We start from the raw sequence: 17,554 nt of genomic DNA, 5'->3' as shown, positions 1-17,554 counted from the left end.
AATATTATAATATATATTTTCAGACATTCTGTTTTAGAGTACATTGTAATTTGCCAGAAGTAAATGTTCGCTATCACAATTGCGTCATATTTGTTTACTTCATCGTAGAAGACTGAACTGTTCAAACTTCCCTGAGTTCAAGGTCTTTACAAATCGTGTTCTGATGAAGGCTGTCGACATCTCGTGGTTAAACATAGGAAGAGAACAGATCAGAGGCCACTTTGATAACAAGTGTTTACCAGACAGACTGTCCTAAATGCAGTCAAGGTTATTACGTAAACAAGAAAAATCAATATACCGCTATATGATTAATTCAGGACTTTTATAATACCTATCATGGGAATATATATCCACCAGACTCTTGTTAGTGAGCTGGGGTTATAGACTTTCTCATATTCCCATAACTAGATTGTTTTAGAAATATGGCTGTTCAGTTTTTAAAACAAGAAATATAGGCAAAAGACAGGTAGACAAAACTACAGACTAAAGAACAGAGAAACAAGTCAACAAAACATTTGAACGCTGAATATTGTTTAACATGATCCAACAACTACCTTTGTCGATCTCATATGGTCATGGAGGATAGGAAATTTCCGCTCAACTTGTGGCACCTGTCATGACACTCATTAGAAGTAAAATTATGATACAAGTCGCATTCGATGATGTTACAATCGAGGAAAATAGTGTTACTCATCAGTGGCCATGTGTTACACATATATTCCATAACGGTAATTCAAATCAATGGCGTAAATAAAACTATCGAAGGAATGACTTCACTTTTCAGACAAGGAGGCCTTGATTCTACACCTTCTTTATACGAACAAAACAAAACTATATCAAATAATGTGGAATAAGAGTGTTTTTGGTTGACGTTTTTTTTTCAAATAGATTGTATACTTTATCTAGATTATTATTCAGGTAGGTCAGTTATAATTTGAAAGATTTATAGCCATACTGTAACCGTAAAGATATGTGGTGTGTCCTAGTACAGTTAATACATCATGCCAGATAATATAAATGTTGCAATGTGTATGTACATGTAAGTTAAATAAATAAACAAAATTGAATAATAAATTAATTAATACATTATAAGTATGCAGTACTGACAAATCAAATAAGTGATTTACACCTTTATATCTTTTCTAATATTTATTTTCTTTTAGTGTTGAAAGATTTGTTTTGTAGAATTAACACATTTCTAAACTTTTAAATACGACAAAAAAATAATATTCTTTGTCCTAAATTCAGTCAAATCAAGAACGGATCCAGGATTTTTGAAAGGGAGCATAATTCCCAAAAATGTGATAGATACTGCCGAGCAGAGGGAGACGAATCTTTTGGGAACGATTTTATGATAAAAAAATATACAAATACTGAGAAACCTTAAATTTTTAATTTCATTTTTGGTCAGGGGATACGCCCTGTACGCCATATCCTGGATCCGCCACGGCAAATGATGTATTGAAAAGATAATCACTGTGAATAAATAATTAATATCAAAGTATTGTTGATAATTTATTTTGAAACCATAAATCAAATTTTTCAAACTTAAAATGGGTTTGCCAAGTTTAATCTCTTCTAACAGATGAGATGTGTCTTTCCTGAACTTATTTAGAAAGTGGCATGTTCAGTAATGTTATAGGGGTTACAGTATGAGTCAGGACGCATTTTCCATTTCTTAATTAATGGTGTCTAGAAGAAACTAATGTACGATTTCCATCTGAACATTTTTAATATATTTTCTTTCAAATAAAAATGAACAAATTTTAGCATATCTTGAACTTCTCCATGTTTTCAAAATTCAGTAGTCTCTTCCACTAGTAAAAGCCAATTGGTATTTCTTTATCTTGTTTCATTAATATTTTAATAAATTTTACTTGTTTCTAATATATGTAGATTGAGTTTGCAATTACATTTTTCATATATGTACAGTTCATTATTTGTTAGTACTTTATCTATTATTGAACTGTTTTCTGGTAATATATTAACCCATTCTTTCGTATAGATTTTTTTATTTAAGAATTCGGCAATCCAATCTTTTTTTTTTCTTTAGCTTTTGTCTGATAAAACTATCTGAAATATCTCCATTATCATCAATAATATGTGATATATGCATATGTTAATTATACAGCTATCTATACAGCTATGGAATAATATTGTTTTTCCCTGTAATTTAATCAACTGATTTCCCAAAGAATTTGTTGGCGGCTTAGTTTGTAGTTATTTTGGGTATTTCTTTTTATTTATTATTATTCTTAATCCGAACTTTGATGATATCAAGATAAAAACTATGGTAGTTCATTTGGAAAATACGTGGATTGTTTTCAAATTTGTTTTAATAAAATTTTGGTATAACTTGCATTTTAAGAAAAAAGATATACAGTTAATCTTTTAATCTAACATAATTTTAAAGATCCTAACGTATTTTTCTAAGTTAACCATTTTCAATCCTCAATTTAATTTATTACAGTTTTAAACAGATCGGTTGACCTACTGTGTTTTGTTGTTTCAAAAAAAATGTATATCCTTTATTAACCTGGTTTTAATACTCTTTATCTTTGGTTAAGACAGACACTAAACATGTGATATTGGGAATAATTAAGGATTTAGTATATGTGATCCTGACTGATTAAGTTTCTTTTTTTCCCAATTAAAAATAATTTGTGCTGATTGATTTTTTTTCTTATTATGACCAAAATATATGTAGGCTTTTGACAGGTTTCTTTATCCAGTTAACATTTTCTTATTTTTCTTTGCAGTGTTTTTGTATTCCATGCCAAACAACCGCTGCTTTAGAACTCTTTCGATTTTAACCCTGACAGTTTTCCGAATGTTTTAATCATATTCAAAGCTTTCGAAATATCTCGCTTTGATGTACGGAAAAGAGTGGTATAATCTGCTAGTTGAAAAATGTTTAATGTGTGAATTTTGCCATCAAGTTTAATTTAAAAGCATTTGAGGTCATGGTCTTGTCCGATCCTACACGGTAAAATTTCAAAGGCAATTACGAAAATTATTGCACTGTATGGACACCCTTGCCTAATCCAACGAAAAAATGTTTTGATATTTTGCAATTCACTGATTTTAATTACTGAGCTTTTAATATCAGTATATAGAACTTTCATCCATTTCAACAATGATTTTTTTAACCCAAAGGAGTAGGCCCGGTAAGACCCCTTTTTGGCCCCAAAGTATAGCATTTTTACAAATTTGTTAACAATGTAATTTCGAAGCTATTTATTGAAAGTAGAATACTTTAGTTACATAAATATGGGCTGTTTTTGACAATACAATACACATGCATCAGGTACTAGCATCATTAATTCATGCAAAATTATTGAAATTTTCACAATTTTAGCATTTGTGCTAATTTTAAGACGGTTTTTGTCTAAAATGGAAGTGGCCGCACTTGTATTCAGTCTTTATATTTCAATATATGTTGTATTTGGTGATAATATATAACATATACAAATGTTGAGACTGCACACGAATGCGGCCACTTTCATTTTAGACAAAAACCATCTGAAAAGTGACGTTTTATGACCTATTTGATATTTTTTTTATATTTAAGCTTGCATTTGAGCGTTTTTAATGACCAAATCAGTTCAATTCTTTTAAATTAAACTGATTGAATCGACTGAAGTGGACACTTAAGTGTTTAAAAAATGTCAAAACTCTTTTTTCAGATGTACTTCAAATTTTAGGCAAAATTATCCGTTAACGGACCTCCTCCTTTCTGTAAAGCTAAACACATAAAGTCACACTCCAAAGAATTAAAGCTTTCGAAAAATATCAGAATAGTAAAGCTTCCTCTATATAAAAAAAAAAATTTCTGCAAAATCAATGATATGAATGTTTCAAATGTTAGATCCTATATGCCTATTTATAACATACCCGTTTTGATCCCCATGAATAATGTGTGGTAGTATTTAACTAGTTCTTCGTGCTAGTGAATGAGCTTTGTATCTATATTTAATAATGAAATTGACCTATATTATCTATAGAGAGAAGGTTTTTGATGTAAATAACCGCTATTTTTGTTAATTAGTTAGTTACCGCTTTTCAAATGAGAAATTTGAACTTTTGTTTATATCTTGTCGCCCCTTTTTTGCCTTTAAGCGCTGTTTTTGTTTATCTTGTTTGTCTAGTATTTTTAATCCTGAAAAGAGATTTTTATTATTCCCCTTCGTCAACCCATTTAATTCTTGATTAGTTTGTACCCATTTAGTTTTTATATGAATCACTAAGTATATTTTCTAATCTTATTCTTATTTTAAAAAGTTATAAATATTCATTTTGTTATTATTGTTTTACACATACGCACTTTCACGTCTATTTACTACAATCTGTCGATACCTATATTTTGGCATTGTACAAGGCATGTTTTTATCTGACTGTTTATCGTGTCTTTACGATTAATCCATTGGATGGTGGATGTGTATTGATTGATATTTTAGTCTTAAATACATGATTTTTCTTCGTACTTGTTATTGTGTTTGAACTAGTTGTCAGTAACTGCGAGTACTCTCAGGACTGTACTATGTGTCGTTTTTGTTGTTAGGGATGTTTAAATACCCTGCCACGTCCGGTCTGTGTTTGTTAGAATTTTTTTTCTGCTTTGTATCGATCTGATGAGTTAAGCCCTTATCAACTAATTTTTATAGTTTGTTCTTATGTTGTGCTGTAACACCATAGTCCTAGGTTAGGGGAGAGTTGAACGCTAACAAACATGTTTAACATCGCCACATTCTTTATGTTCCTGTCCCAAGTCAGGAGCCTGTAGTTCAGTGGTTGTCGTTGGTTTCCAGTCTGTCATATATATTTTTCGTAAATTATTTTGTTATAAATTAGGCCGTTAGTTCAATTGATTTTTTAATTTTTTTCATATAGGGGCCTTTTATAGCCGACTATATGGTATTGGTTTTTCTCACTGTTGAAGGCCGTACGGTTTGCCTTTAATTGCTTTCATCCACTTTATTTGAACTTTGATGGATAGTTTTCTCATTTGCAATCATACCACATCTCCTTATTTTTACATTTAGAGTTAAAGGTCAATCTGATTTGATTCAATAAAAACAGATAATGAAGATGTTGAGAACAGATTATCATAATTGAAACCTAAATGAAAGAGACCTGAGATATTTCGTTTTGAGGTCCTTTGTTCACAAAAATGAATATGAGGTCAAGGTCAAGTGTTAAGGTCATGTTCTAAATTATGTTTTTTGATTGTTTTTGCTTTTCCTAAGAAACCGTGATTAATAATTACTAAAAACTTATACAAAATTTTTAGTTACGACAGGTCTTAAATAAGAAATTTTGGTCGAAAGTGTCTTTGAATAGGAGTTTTCTCCTCTAGAAAGTTAAAAAAATGTTTTATGGTAATATAACTGACAAATCAAACAAAGTAAATACCTAGGGTATTTTGTTTTGAGATCATTCCTTAATGACCTTGAAAATTATGCCAAAGTCAATAGTAAATTTGACGTTCTAGATTTCGACCTTTGTGATAACTTCATACTGTTACATGATAAAGCCATATGTTCTCTTGACCGAGGTTGAGAAACGTATGACCTTAAAAAGTGTCAACCAGGATTGGCTTTGAGTAAACCGGAAGTAACATTTTTTACATTTCCTTCATGGAAAAGTACATAGAAATCATATATTTTTAATAAGCACCAATGAACCGATCATTTGAGATCGGAAACGGCCTTCTGTAAACCAGAAGTAGCAAATTATCTTTCTTATTTTAGACAAAACTATATAGCAACGATATATTTTTTAGAATTATTGAGGTTAGCAATCATATTAAAACGGGAGTGACATTTTCTTAACCGGAAGTAGTAAATTATTAATAAAATTGAGAATGGAAATGGGAAATAACCTTTATTTAATGAAATAGTACATAGAAACCAACTTGAATTTGGAGACATTACTATGTTATTTGAAAAAAAATATCAGGACAAATTGTTGTAACTGGTGATTTTGATTATGATATTTTGAAAGGGAGTTGTACAGCGATGAATTGTGTGTTATCAAAACGCCAAAGACAGTTTTTCAGTCGTCCAGCAATAGAGGGTGGTACTATTATTGATCATTTGTTTGTCAAAGATGTCCTCAAACACAGGTTACTATCATTCCCACATATCACAGCTATGACGTGGCCCTTAAAATAGTCATTTACTGTGACAAATACAAGTAATGAGAAAATATGTAGAATCAACAAAGATATCAATATGAAGGTATTAAATGAATATCAGTTTCTAATCTTAATTTCAAACATATAACAAAAATGAAAAACAATATGCCTCCTAAAGTCCAACCCTTCGTCCCCGTCGTAGGAGGCGGATATCAGCACTTAAACGTGATTGATTGCTGATAACAAACAGGGCACTGGCAACAAACACCAAAAATGATCACAGTAGTGGTCAAGTTGTTTGATCGTTCTGAAAATGCATGAAATATATGCCACAGGATGTTCAGCAAACAACAATCAATCATGTGATATATCTTAGAAAGCTGTTGTTGGTTTTGAGCAAAACGATCTGGTGACATTCACACGGGTTTTCTGTTCATCATAATTTAATTCATCAGTATGTCAATGTAACTCGTGAACCCTAAGCCGTAAAGGCATAGATTCTATTGATTTAAGATTTATTGATTTACCTGTTCTCCTCTGCCCATAGCGATATGGAGACTTCATATGGGAGTTATTTCCTCTTTTGTATTTAAAATAAGTGATGTATTAATGTAACGCATAAACTGTACGTTATAGATACCCCGGGAATTTTCAAGGTCCTTAGTTCACATAAAAAATGAGGTCAAGATCTAAGGTAAAGTTAAGGTTCTATTTTTTTTTAATTTTGCTTAATATCACTCCTGACCAGAAACCATACAAGATATTGACGAAATATTTTTTCTTAATTGTAAGTTGCGACATGAATTTCAAGAGTACGTTGACATTAAATGGGTGTTTTCTACTCTCTGATATTTGAAATTAGCTGTATGGTGATATAACTCATTAACCATATATATAAGTACCAAAAGTCTTTTGATTTGAGGTCTTTATGAATTTGAAATTGAGGTCAAAGTCACAGGTAAATAAACTCTTCGTAGATACCAGGATTAAAATTTCGTACGCCAGACGCGCGTTCCCTCTACAAAACACTCATCAGTGACTCTCGAATTGAAAAGTTTGAAAAGGTTAATTTAAGTACGAAGTTGAAAAAACATTGAGGACCAAACTTTACGAAAGGTTTTGCCAAATACAGCTGAGGTTATATACATCTGTGGTAGAAAATCCATAGTTTTCCAAAAATTCAAAGTTTTGTAAACATTAATTATAACCATATTATTTGACACGGTCAATTTGACATACTAGAATTTGACCTTTGTTTTGACTTCATTTGCATTTGGTACAAATACATATGACTTTGGACATGTCAAACTGAAGCGACCTTAGTTAAACCGGAAGTATCCTTTTTGAACTCATTTAATGTAAACGTGTCAAAAACCATGTATTTTTGGAATTACTGTCAAGTCACCTATCATATACAAGCAGACTTTAAAAACGCAAAACTAGATTATTTTTTCTCATTTTCAAATATGCATTTTTTTTATAAATAAATGTATACACATAAATTTCTTTAATTACTTCATTGTCTAAAAAAGTTTGTAGTTCGAAAGATTAATTGCTTACGTCATAGTTAATGTTCAAATCATGTAGTATGCACTAAATCCCTGGTTTTCCCCTTATCAATGGATGTGTGATCGTCGAAGGCAATGACTGCCTGTAACCAACGCCAAAATGATTGATAGGTGTCAACAAGGTCTGTTGGGCAGGTTTTGAGTTCTGTTTTGAACCTTCTGAATTGGCCTCGTTCCCATCCATTACAGTGTGTTTTTGCAAGTATGTGGTTTAAACTATAGGGCTTAAATGTTAATGTTTAATGTTTTTCTGCTTTCGATTCTTTGTCATTTCAGTATATGGGAAACATTTATGGCATGAAAGTGCCTTCCATGGCATTTGACGACTTGATTAGCAGTTCACGTTGAGATGGTAAACATGTCTCGCAAATGACGTTGCGTAATCAAATTTTATTGATCTGGTCATAGGTGGTAATCATTAAATCCCGTCTGCCTGTACCGTTGTAGTAAGATCAGTAAGAGGAGTTTCTGACGTGAAATTGTCTAACAACAGCACGTTCACCTATTTATGTCTGCAATATTCTTTTGGCCTGATTCAGATTTTTATTGCTCATTCTCGGCAATACTGAAATGCAACATATTTTTACTGATTCAATGTGGGTACGGATTGAAAGAATTGTTTCACGAAGAAAAAACCTTAAAAATTCATTTGTGGGTTTCAAATTTAAATTTCGTTTTAAGAAATTCGTGCGACTTCAATAATCAGGTTTGTTCTCCAGGTAAGTCCGGTATTGATTGTTTCTAAACAGAAAGAAGCATGGTAAGCATGAACAGTAGTGATATGAGGATCAAAAATGATTTGGTAAAAAAAATCACCAAAATGTGTGTTGCATTTTTTAAGTCCGTCAGTATATAATACTGAGAGTGACATTTTTCAAATCAGAAGTAGCTACCTATCTCCCTTATTTCAAGTAAAAGTGTTTTATTGAATTTCTAGATTTTGACCTTTGCTGTTATTTCTTATTGGTACATGAAGTCATAGTGTCTTTACGAAAAAGTTGCAGACATAAGACCTTGAAAAAGGTCAACTGAAAGAGACATTTTGTAAATTGAGCGAAGCTATTTTTTACGATTTTCATGTTAAAGTTACTAGAACTATATATTGTTTTGAATCAGTGTGAAGTAACGTTCATATGAAACCGGAAAATTTATAAGTCGGAAGAACCTACTTATCTCCCTCGTTTCAAGCAAAAACAGAAACCATATCAATGACAATTCATATCAAAATATATATGTATGCTGACTACATGGCTGATGATACCCTCAGGGAGGAAACTTCCATCTGCAGTGCTTCGACCTAGAGGTTGTAAAAAAAGATATCAAGATACCAGGCTTATAATTGTTTACGCCAGACGCGCGTTTTGTCTATAAAATACTTATCAGTTACGTTCGGTTTCCCCTACGTTGGGAAAGACATTATTGTTTTCTAATGGGTTTTTTTTCGTTTTATTTCTTCCAACATTTTTTGACATGGCCTCCCCCCATTTCATTGAAGTCATCATGACCAAATTTTGATCATCGATAGACCTCATCATGAAGTATTCTAGATGCCCTGTGTAGGATTTCATCATTCTATCCCCTTTAGAAGTTATCTCTCTTTTATTGTTTTTTTTCCGACATGCCCATCACCCCCCCCCCCCCCCTTTTCCCCCATTGTTGTTTTGAAGATATCATGACCTTATTTGGACAATAGGTAGATCTCATCAGGAAGTATTATGAGATGAGGCTGCGTAGGATTTCATCATTTCTATTTAGAGTTATATCCCCTTGAAACAATTTCTTTTATGTGCATATATCTTAAAAATTGTAACAGATAGAATCGATGTGAAAATGAAAACATGTACAGGAACAGATGGCAATGTTAATAAACATAAACAATTATTTTGTTATCAACCCTTATAAGAGTTGTTTCCCTTGAAATATTATACAGAATTGTTGAAAAATTATATTTCGAGAACCGGAAGTCGTAGACACATTGGACCTTTACCAATAATCTTCAGTTCGTGTGACCTTTCATTTGCAACCAAGGTCAAAGGTCATAGAGTGCAAAAAAGTTTTTACGCTTAAATTCAAGCTTGAATATTTAGAAACTGATAAGAGATATCTGCATTTACACAGAGTATTAAATGTTCCTCTCGAAAAGTTCTACATTTTAGACATTAGACCCAAAACTGTCCGGCCATCTGTTCAAACGTAACGACGAGTTCATTCTTTAAAGTATAGTTTTTTGTGTCTATCTTTGAAACGGTAACAGATATCAACCTTCTATATACTGCAAAAATGATAAGTATTTTAAGGCCTTCAATATGAAGTCAATGTCAAGGTCATGAGGAAATGTCACCTTGACCTTCAAAGGGTACTATAACCTTGGGACCTTTTGAAAAGAGAAGGGGTCCTGAATTGAATGGTGGTAGTCTCATTTCTCTAAGACTTCCGGTTCTCAAGTTCGGTATGCATTATATATTTAATTATTCATTGAACCCTAATAAGCTAAGGAATTGCCCAAATTGTTTTGGGCAGTGTTGTACTTCATCTGCAGATCATCTTACACTAAGTAGATATGAGATATCTGTTTTCGTTTTAGAGATATTGCAGTTTAAAATATTTTGCGGGGGAGGGGCAAACGTTTCTGAATCAACAACAGCGCTAGCTAACACCTTCAAATTTTCAGAAATTGAAAAGTTTAACATGGTTATATGTTTTACTAAATACCAAAAAACATTTGATGGAAAACAAAGAAAAAAAGCAGTTTGAAATTTTCATGTTTTACATTGACTTTGTAAGTTTCATAAGTTCTTTTTCTTGGACTTTGCAAAATGGAGTCATGTGACATTTAAAATTGAACATCAAAACGAACTCTATTCAAAAATGAAAATTTTAAACCCCTTTTTCATCCGAAATAAAAAGAGTGGGGTCATCAAGTGCAAAAATTAAAACTTCTAATATGGTAAGGTTGTCGCATATTAAATGAAATCGTATTTTTCAAATATTAAATTTCTGTCCCCCAAGAATGGGTTGGATGGGGTCATTGAGTGCAAAAAATAAATTGTCCTAGGAGGTAAGGTTGTCGCATATCAAATAAAAGGTCGTTGTATGTATATTTCAAATATCAAATTCCTGTCCTTTAAAAATGAGTTTATTGGGGTTAATAAGTCGAAAATTCAAACTTACAAGATGGTGGTGTTGTCGCATATCAAATGAAAGGTCAACAAGTCTACATTACAAATATCATACTTCCGATTTAAAAAAATTGAGACAGATAAGGTCATTAAGTGCGAAAACTGAAACTTTAAGAAGGTTTGCTTGTCGCATTTCCAATGACAGGTCTTAAAGAGTATATTAAGAATATCATACCTTTATGGGAAAGACCTTTCAATTGATTTTCATAAAATTGAGATACTAGTTTATAATTTTCTTTTTCTTGAATTCCCTGTTGATTTATATAAGAATTAAAAAGAAACTAAGCTTCCAAATCTTTCATGTACAGTTAACCTCAGACGGATTTAATTCTTCTCTGTAGGCCGTTTTTGGATTAATTTTGATTCGCAATTCTAGTAATTATACATATTTGGCATAAACATTTTTGGCTTGAGCGTTTCCGATGAAGGTAAATCCAGAAAAAAACAGCCTCTGACGCATCAAACTTATATCGGGATATTTTCAAAATTCAGTCATTTGATTCATGCTCAAAAGCAGTAGGACATTAAGATATACTAATCGCTTTATCGGTAAAAGGTTAACATAAGCTGAGGGACTGCCTGTAAGATTCCACTGATGTGTATCGACGCTTTTGGTAACGACAATATAATTGTATAGCTTAGTTGAGTATTCCGACACATGCTTCGCTTATCAAATTGTCTGGATTGAAAGGTTTGTTTTCATTCATGTTCTTTTCTGATTCTCAACTGAGTTGTTTTTGTACATTACTAGTATTAAATTTATTCTAAAATAAATATTTTTGTTGATTTGTTTAGCTGTTCCTCCTCTGAAAAATAAGGACTTTAGAAATAGAATCTAATAACGCCAATTTCTGTTATGAGAATAACGAGATATGTACTGACACAAAACTATTAGTTAGCAAATTTCCTAGGGTTAGTGTGATACTTCTTTTATTTGAGCATATTGAAATCTTTTTTCCTCTTACTTTTACTAAATCACTTGTATACATTATCGAACTAAGGACGTGTATAACTAATACTCATTCTTGGGGAAAGATTGGTCTTCCTTTTTCCATATTAAATGTTTTTAAACAGAGTAGTAAAATTGTAAAGATATTTGAAATAGGTTATGATATATAGCTGATTTTTTTTCATTTGGAAGAGTCTTTAATCTATAATACAACTCTGATCAAAGGAGTAAGTTGTGGAAAATCTTATGATACTATATATCCTCAATAGAAGAACGCCTTTAGATATACTAGTAATACTTATTCACAAATCTAAAAACAATACTGCCATTTGACAATGAAATATATTCAAGACTTACACATTACAAGCTGTTGGTCTTTGAGTCAGAGAAAATAATTATGGGTCAAATGGAAATTTGCTTAGTCCAAACATATCTTAGTAATAAGTAAGTCGAAGAGAAACTGACAAAAACATGGCAAAACAAATATACAACGAAAGACCAACAGCAGTTTACAAAACATTGTATAGAGCTGAGCAACACCAACCCCACCAAACAAGATATGATAAGGTGCTGCTGACGGGTAAGCAGATTTTCTCGTCATGTTGATCATGGTCAGTATGTTCTGCGTGATTCAGATGAAATTTTGATAAATCTGTCTCATATCTTGACTTTTAACCCCGCCGCATTTTTGCGCCTGTCCCAAGTCAGGAGCCTGTGGCCTTTGTTAGTTTTGTATCATTTTTAATTTTAGTTTCTTATGTATAATATGGAGTTCAGTATGACGTCCATTATCACTTTACTAGTATACATATTTGTTTAGGGGCCAGCTGAAGGACGCCTCCGGGTGCGGGAGTTTCTCGCTGCATTTAAGACCCATTGGTAGCCTTCGGCTGTTGTCTGCTCTATGGTCGGGTTGTTGTCTCTTTGACACATTCCCCATTTCCATTCTCAATTTTATTACATCTAGACATTCACAAGGAGTGTCGGTTGAGAACAAACCTTTACAACGAAATGTGATTTCAGCTTCCCAATTGTGAACTTTCCATTTCTATATAGCAACATTCCAGCATATAGAGTATATATCTCCCAGTTGATACGATATTCCAGAGCTTGCATTTCCTATCACGGTTTCCTTGATAGAAGGTTGCTGCTTTAAAGGAAGCTATTGAACTATTTTGAATGTATGCGTTTTGCGTGCGGTTTGTCAAAACTATCCAAAATGAAAATAAAAAGACAAGTAAGTTCTGCAATTTCTAGATCATTATTATTTCTTTAGACTTTCATAAAAATATAGAATACTACAATCAATCTCAATTTAGCATATAACAACAATTAAATACTCAAATAATCTGCGTCAAATTTAAGATAATCGCTGAAATAGTTATAAGTATCAATAGAATATCAATAGGTTGCCAAATATAAATGTGGAAACCCCCTAGTTTTAAATAATACTGACCCAGACTCCAGAAAATATCAGTCACGGATTTCACCGTTTTATGACAAAATATTTACTGGAACTCTGTAAATAAAATACACATACGTCTCAAACAAGCTTTCGCTAAACGAATATTTAATCTAAATGGATCTCCAATTTAGGAAATTGCTTTGCGATCAGAAAAAACATCCGATCAGCTGGGAAGTCTAATTTTGCTTACCGAGTTTGTTTTCCAAAGTCACGGATTACGTCAAACCACGCCCTTTTCCCGTTGAAACCAATAAAATCGCGGAATTTATATCAATAGGAAACTGAAAGTAACTAAAATAATACACAGACTATTGTAAGTCAATTCTACGAGGCAACAGAATACGTTGGAAAAACAGCTGTGATACTGTTTTTTAACATTCTTAAAATTATTCCCATGTGCTTGCTTAATTTTTCAGCACTTTATTTCCAGCTAAACCATTAACCAGCACTAAAGTAATACTTAAAGTTTGAATATGAAATTCAGGATATGTGTTCAATTCTGACAGAAAATAAGCCCCATACTAAAGACAGAGATTTAAATGTTAAAAAAGAATAAAGTTAAAAGCAAATAGGATTGCGATTACTTATTTTTTCAAGACTAATTTTGATACAAGTTGAAAAACGAATACTTACTGACTTAGATTCGAGTCTTTCTGATTTATTTCCTCTATCAATTTTTCCAATTCTTTGTTCAACATGTTCAATGTATCAATTTCGCAGTTTGGCATTTTTTCTCGTTTTACTTTTTCTTGTTCATTTGTTTGTAGTAAATCGTAAAGTTTTCTTATCTCTTTTGTTCTTTCATTAAGTTTTCTTAAATAAATGCACATCATTATTGAGTTAATTTCTACCTTCTCACACCAATTCAATTATTTATGAATAAACATGTTTTGTGAAAAAAAAGAAATAAGTAATTATGACGGGAATGAACATGTCATTTTTTTCAGTTTTAGTGTTGGGCTGTTGCTAGCTCTTTGTTCCTGTTTATATCAGTAATCTACCAAAAATATTTAAATTGTAATGTTGTAAATTTGAAATATTTCTATGGTTAACGTCAAATAATAATGTTACTAAATGTTCTGGACGAAAACAAGATAAAGCTTAGCATATGATGGAATAATATGACATTACACAACCTTTTGTAAAAACATATACTACCATGTGTTTTCGTATCATTTAGTTAAATTAACAACTTTTCTGAATTTGTCTTCAGCAGAAAAGCTCAAACTTAAAGAAAAAAACAAAAGCCAAATTGAATGTATGTCTCCATCAAAAACATACCTTACTTGTTACTAATTATTGGCGATTTGCATATTCTGACTCGTCGATATGGATGTATGACTTAATTTTCTAAGACTGGTGTTCTGGTTCGAAGTTATAAAAAACTGAACCCATATTATCTGAATCTGTCCATGGAAGTTACTATTCGTTAAATCATTTGAAATATTTTTGATACATTTAATTATGAATAAAGCCGATATAGAAGAAGTGGCATCACAAGTTTGAGAACCTTTAAAGTAACATTTGCTGCAGAAAATTTAAAAGATTTTTTTATTTCATTCTTTTAATGCGAACAAAAAAATGTTTTTATTATTTGCAATTGAGAAAAAGGTATAATATAACAACTATTATTTGGTTTCTATCTTCTTAAATACTTTAGATACATAAATGTTTGTGTAGAAATGTGGAAATTAAAAACAAATTGGAAAGGTCAATATGTAATTTGCATTTAACGATAAAGGTATATTTTGGCCAAACAAATTGATCACATTAACTGATTTTAATTACAGTACTGTAACTTTGATTTTCTTCTTAAAAGAGTTCAGCAGTGTTTTGTGTGCAAAGGCAATCAAATATATGCTAGATTTGGGTTATAACCCAGATCGTGAAGTTTACTGAACACGAACATGTGATAATTTATGTTCGAGTTAGTTTACCGTAAAGATATTTTCACATCAACTTGGAAAATAGTACACCTGTACATTCTAATGTAAGCGTACAAATATTTCGCTGAACTCATACACATTATCGTTGAGGGGCCAGCTGAAGCCATTCCCTGGCTGCGTTGAAGGCCCATAGTGGTCTTAGGCTGTTTTCTGCTCTTTGGTCGGGTTGATGTCTCTTTGACACATTCACCGTTTCAATTCTCTATTTTATAATAATGGTAAAGTTTGTAAACAATATTCTAATATTGAAAATTACTCTGAAAATGTGAAGAAAGGCTTGTTGGAAAAAAAATGTGGTAAACAGGTAGATTTGCAGACATTGTATAAAGTTAAAGCCCTGGTGAAATACTTTTGTTTGAAAAAAAACCAACACTTTATGAATTTTATGCGTCCGAAGCGCTTTTTTATAATTAGCATTATCAGGTACGCTCAAAGCCGATTATTTGAAAACCAAGGATACATAATAACCGAAACAGTTGAAGAGCTATATGACCAAAAGAACAAATCAAACAATAGCCAATTCAAACTAAGGTTGACTTTGCAAGAGGGAGTTAAAATATTTGAATACCATTATTAGAAGCTTTTACGTTTCTCGATTGGTACTGAAATAAGACATGGTGCATTTGGAATTTATATTTGAAATTCTATATTTACATGATTATTTCATGAAACAGATCACTGATGTTTTTTTGAATAAGATAAATATACAACAAAACATGCTGGGTTTTTCAAAAATCGTGAAAGTTTAATATAAAAATGAAATATTTCCAAAGAATTGTTGCACACATTTAGAGCATATATATGTGGCAAAGATATTCCAAATGCTTTCACAAAAATCCGCTTGTGTTTATCTTTTGAAACGAAAAAAAGGCAACAAAAAATAGGTATGTCTATCCAAAGGATAGATATGTCAAAGAAACCGAAATTTTCAGAAAATGTGTAAAATTTGGACACTATTTATCACATGTAGCACACACTACAAACCAGTAAAAGTCTGAAATGGCCTATATCTGTACTCGACCAGTCTGAATTGGTCTGAACTTTACTTGATATTACTAGACTGTAGTCTGAAGCATACTGAAGTTGTACTCGACGTTTACTCGAGCAGTACTAAACCATTTTATATTAGTCTGAACCATACTCGACATAGTCTTAACCATTCTCGACCAAGTCTGAACCATGCTCGACCAAGTCTGAACCATACTTGACCAAGTCTGAACCATACTCGACCAAGTCTTAACTAACCTAGCCCTGTTTTTTGTATCTATCTATTGTATTTCACCAATTTAGGAACTGTTATATATATATACAATGTATATCACATTTAAAAAAAAAACAAGATGATCAAGGGAAGTAGTTTCTGGTTGGATTAAAAAAATATCATGTAATAAATTAAGTTTTCATCAAATGAATTTTTATATACATGATATCATGTTCACATTGCTTTATGTACATCAAAAATACAAGAACTTTCAACCATTATTCAAATATCTTAAATGTTATTCAATTTTTTTTTTTCAAAATATATATAAAACAAATGTAGGACAGAAAGTCACAGGACAAAAAGTCACAGGACAAAAAGTCACAGGACAAAAAGTCACATTCTTAGGACAAAAAGTCACAGGACAAATAGTCACAGACAAAAAGTCACAGGACAAAAAGTCACAGGACAAAAAGTCACATTCTTAGGACAAAAAGTCACAGGACAAAAAGACACAGTTTACATTATTTTAATAAAATATTATTCTTTGCAATATAAAAAGTCAGTTAACAATGATTTTAACATTCTTTGCAATATTAAAAATATGACAAATAAATGTATTTTTCATTATAGTATTTATTTATATTTACATGTATTAGTTTTACATGAAAAAGATGAATTTCAAACATTATATATTTAATATATATATAATTTATTAAATGATTTGAGAATGTAGCCTATTTTATATTGAAATAAAATAGGGAAATTAATAAGTAAATATATAATTATATTCTTCTTCATAATTTTACTTAAATTGTTAATAGCTATTGTCTTATAACAAGATATGGCTTCACAGGAAGACATGTTGTCATTGGTTATTAAGTAACAATAGGACATTAATAAGGAAAGGAAAAGCTTAATTAATGAATAAACAATGCCATATCACCTGTCCCTTAAATTGCAATGAAAATATTGTGGCTTCCAATTGGAAGGAAAATAAGGTCTCAACTTGATAGCAATAAAAACAATCAACTTCAAATTAAAACCCTGACTTTCCCTTTTTATTCATAAATCTATTTTAGTGTCTGCGATTTCATCATTTAACCTATG

Source organism: Mytilus californianus, unplaced genomic scaffold, assembly GCF_021869535.1.
Source record: "Mytilus californianus isolate M0D057914Y unplaced genomic scaffold, xbMytCali1.0.p SCAF_9, whole genome shotgun sequence".
Lineage (NCBI taxonomy): Eukaryota > Metazoa > Mollusca > Bivalvia > Mytilida > Mytilidae > Mytilus > Mytilus californianus.
Note: the sequence above shows the minus strand (reverse complement) of the source record.